At 36.9% G+C, this 4,344-nt stretch overlaps 1 non-coding gene across 1 annotated transcript; it reads left to right on the forward strand.

Annotated features, from left to right (window-relative positions):
• The first annotated feature begins 2,860 nt into the window (after positions 1 to 2,860).
• Positions 2,861 to 2,932, forward strand: Trnap-ugg (transfer RNA proline (anticodon UGG)). The gene has a single exon. It is a non-coding gene; the product is annotated as a tRNA-Pro (tRNA).
• Positions 2,933 to 4,344: the final 1,412 nt, after the last annotated feature.

Here is a 4,344-nt window from a genome sequence, read left to right on the forward strand (position 1 = left end):
AGCACTTGAGCAGACTGAGCGTGTCGGGACTGTGACGGGAGTCGGCGGTGCGAGGTAATCGGGCGGTAATTGTGTTGTGTTAATTAGTGCGATGGAGCGTCTACGGCGATGGAGCGTCTGGGAAGCGATGGAGCAATCGAGGAAGGATCGCTGTCGAGTTTGCAAGGGCGACAAGCGGCGAAGCGGCACGTCGGCCGGTGAGTGAATATAATTTGTTGTATCGCGGCATGATTTTCATCTATTCTGCTCGTGAATTTCGTGATGAACGACCATTCAATACGGTATTATTATGTAAGCGGTATGACGTGCACGTACTTTGCGTGGCCTGGCACGTCGTCGAAATAGAGCCTTTACGAACTTCACTTTAGAGGATCTATATAATTCAGACTTTAGAACAGAATTCAACTTGTAATTCTGTGCATGTACTATTCGATGCTCTATCTTGATATATTCAATTATTTGTCTTTTTACGCATGTTTTATATATGGCCCGGCACGTCGTCGAAAGTTTTTACGAAGTTCACTTATAATTCAGACTTCAGAATAGAATTTAACTTATAATTCTATGTATGTACCATTCTATATTCTATTTTGATACATTCAATTGTTTGTCTTTGATGCATATTTTATATATGGTCTGAAACGTCGTCGAAATAGAGTCTTTACAAAGTTCACTTTAGCGGATCTATAATTCAGACTCCAGAATAGAATCCAATTTTTATAATTCTATGTACCGTTCCATGTTCTATTGTGATACATTGAATTGTTTGTCTTTAAATGCATATTTTATGTGTGCATTTCTTATTCTTCAATTGTCTGTCCTGTTATGGCACAAATTACTCCGACAGGGAAGTGAACTTAAAAGTGAACTTATTGTTAAAAGTGAATTTTGTAAAGTCCATTTTAGGAGATCTACAAGATTCAGGTTTCAGGATAAAAATCTATTTATAATTTCACGTCATGTGCACATTTTGATACATTGAGTTTTTAAATGCATATTTTATATATGTATGTGTGTGCACATTTATGATTCTTCAACTGTTTATTATTATACGTATATTACATAGCACTTCTACCTGGAATATATTACGGAAGTGAACTTTATAAAGTTTGTGCTTTAGAAGGTCTGTGATTTGAACTTTATAATTTTATGTGGTTTGATACATATATTTGAATGTCTTCAAATATATATTTGCATTTCTGATCCTTTAATTGTCACATGTGTTACATCAACAGAAATAGATTATCTGAGTTTTAAAAGAGTAGATTTTAAAAAGTATATAATTTACATCACATTGTTAGACAGAGAGATAGAACTTTATAATTTTATATAAACATGCATTTTGATATACGAATATCTTTAAATATGTATTTCATATATGTGTGCATTTCTGTTTGTCACATGGATTACTCTGACAGAAATAGATTATCTGAAGTGAGCTTTATAAGGTAAGTCTTATAAGTAGGAAGTTGATAAATTTACACATTGTCAGATATCAGGATTTTATTTGTAATTTTAAATGCGCATTTTAATACATGAACTTTTGTATATGTGTGCATTTCTGATCTTTTAATAATTTGTCATATATTGTCACAAGGCATTATTCTGACAAAAATAGTTAGTCTAAAGTGGACTTAAATGCTTAAAAATATTAATAAAATTACAAAACGCGATATTAACACGATTGATATTATTATAAATGCCAAACTACACTATACTAGGTGTTGGAAAAGTAAATAAAACAAGCGTTTGAATGAAAAAGAATTGTTTGAGTAAGAAGGACCGTCTTTGCCATGCTACATTAGATTGCGTAGACGAGATTGCATTGATGTAGGACTTGTATCAAGGTTAATTAGAGCGAAATATAACACTTTCTGCTAAGTGTTTCCTCAAAGCGATATTATAACCGCGATTGTAGCACCTGCCAAGTTATTATAGCGCGTGATACACGTGTTTTCAAAGTTGTCAGTCAACAGCCTTTAAGATTGTCCGTAGCCCTATATCGCCGGCATCGTTCGAACGAACAATCGAACGCGCCTTCTCGATCTTCGCTTTGGAGAAGTCCATTCAAAATCGACTGTCTGACCGCACGTCAATGGGGAGAGAGGGAGAGAGAGAGAGAGATTGGGATTCCGTCCCTTTGAGTCCTTCCTATGCGGTCCACCCAACGCGACCACAAATCTTCTCCGACCCTTCGCCGTGCATGAGGGTTGTCGCGCGGCGCGTTTCCACCGCATGTTTTTGCCGGAAGGGTGACGACACGTTACGAGCGAGTTAACTGCGGCGAAACAAAGGTACAAGGGCCGGTATTTTTTTTTGTCGCCGGTAAACGAATGTGCTGCTTTCTTTTTTTCGCGGAGAGAAAGAGCGCGAAGGGGAGGGAGGGACGGTTCTGTCCCGAAATTAAGTGGCTATTTTGTGGCGATAATTGTGATAAATGCCCCGGCCAAATGGCGGTCGAGTTCGCGGTGTAATTTGTCGTTGAAAAGGGAATACTTTCTTTCCGTCTAACGTGGTGATTCATTAATTTATTTTTGTCGTGGTAAATGTATCAGATTTCTCCCGCTTTTATTAACTAAAAGCTACAGTCTTTTATGATAATAAAGATAAACTCACGAAAGAATGTCGTGCAAACATTGCAAAATTAGCTTTGTGGTAATTACAGGTAATTATAATTAATATGTGTTCTTCTAAATCGCCCAAATATGTTGTTGCTTTAATGTTTATTAATGCGATGTTAACGAAATTTAATATTTTAATTAGGCATTTATATAATTAAAAAAATATCATATACACATATATGAATAAAACTCACTGCACTCTGCATGATGTCGTGAAGTAAGCCTTCCGTACCAAGAACGGCTCAGTGGTCTAGGGGTATGATTCTCGCTTTGGGTGCGAGAGGTCCCGGGTTCAAATCCCGGCTGAGCCCGATTTTTTTTGTTGCATTTTTTTAATTTAGAAAGAAAAAGATCAGTCCGAGGATTAGTCTCAATTAATATTTTTTTATTAGTGTATATATTTTTGTTATGTCTGGCTGGTATTATCATAATATCTCTTATTCGCTTGAAATTAATGACAGAATGTATAACGTTAAGTTTCTGACTGAATCCCACTATCTATTTTCTATGTATCGTTTAACCCGGCAAATCGACTGTACGTGATGTGAAAGTTAAATTAAACACTTGAAAATATAAAATAAATCTTCAAATGATATCTGTGCTTTTTGCATGCGCGATAACGCGCATCACGTTAAAATGTATGATAACTTTTATTATTCTTCGTATACTATACGAATGCAATAGCTCCTACCTTTTCGTTTATCGCTCGCAGAATCGTGCTAAAACTCGTTTAAGTTAAAGTCCGTGATTTAATATCAGCTATAAAGATACATCTCGGTTAATCTATTATGAAAGACCGAAAAATGTGAGTTTTAAAGTTCCGCTTGTCACGACATACAAAATTGACACGTAAGCCAATTTAATTTTTAAATTGTTATTGTAGGCACTTTATATGATAACTTTTAATATAAGATATACACGCGTATATTTATTACTTTGTTAGAATAATTAGTTATTTGCAAAATGCAATTTTTTTACAATAACAAAGTCATTAACGCCTGCTAAGAGTAGACGTGACTTGTTACGATACGCCTCTGAGGCGCAGAAGTTTTTCCGTTCATTGCGTAGAAACAGGTTTACAACGATCGATCGACCATTGCGGCACGCTCGGGCAGGTTTTCGGTTAAGTTAAACTGGTCCCAAAGGTAATTTCCTGAAAGTTGCCGGCTCGCATTAGGCGAACACGCTTGGGACACAGGTGCGTTTAACGTGTGTATTTCACGGTTTAATGCGAAGATCACACAGGAAGAAGGTGGACGGGACGGCCGGCGCGGCGTCCGTGTAGGTGATACGCCACCTGCCACGCGTAATGATGATGTAATGACTTGGTGAAACCCTATCTTTATTGTTTCTTCCTCAAATTGCCGCGACTGTCGGGACACCCTTAGCGGCTGTTACCAATTTGTAGACGAGAGGAATTTTCTCTCCTACTTTTCTGACAATAAGACCCTCGGGAAAAAAGGTGGAGTAACTGCAATCGATTTCTTCGTCACGGTGACTTTCTCGAAAGTTAATGCATTATTCCGTTGTTTGTAAAGTAATATATTTTAAGAAATAATTACAGTTACGCGCGGAAAATAATACTAGACTATGGCATTTTGAAATTTCTAAAAATTCTGTAAAATTCCGAACAGCGTCGATCACGATGCGTACATGACAAACCTGCTGTCAGTGTGCTGTCACTCCCTACTTTTACTATTTGATTTTATATTCCTCTGTGACT

Source organism: Temnothorax longispinosus, chromosome 8, assembly GCF_030848805.1.
Source record: "Temnothorax longispinosus isolate EJ_2023e chromosome 8, Tlon_JGU_v1, whole genome shotgun sequence".
In the NCBI taxonomy this organism is placed as follows: Eukaryota; Metazoa; Arthropoda; class Insecta; order Hymenoptera; family Formicidae; genus Temnothorax; species Temnothorax longispinosus.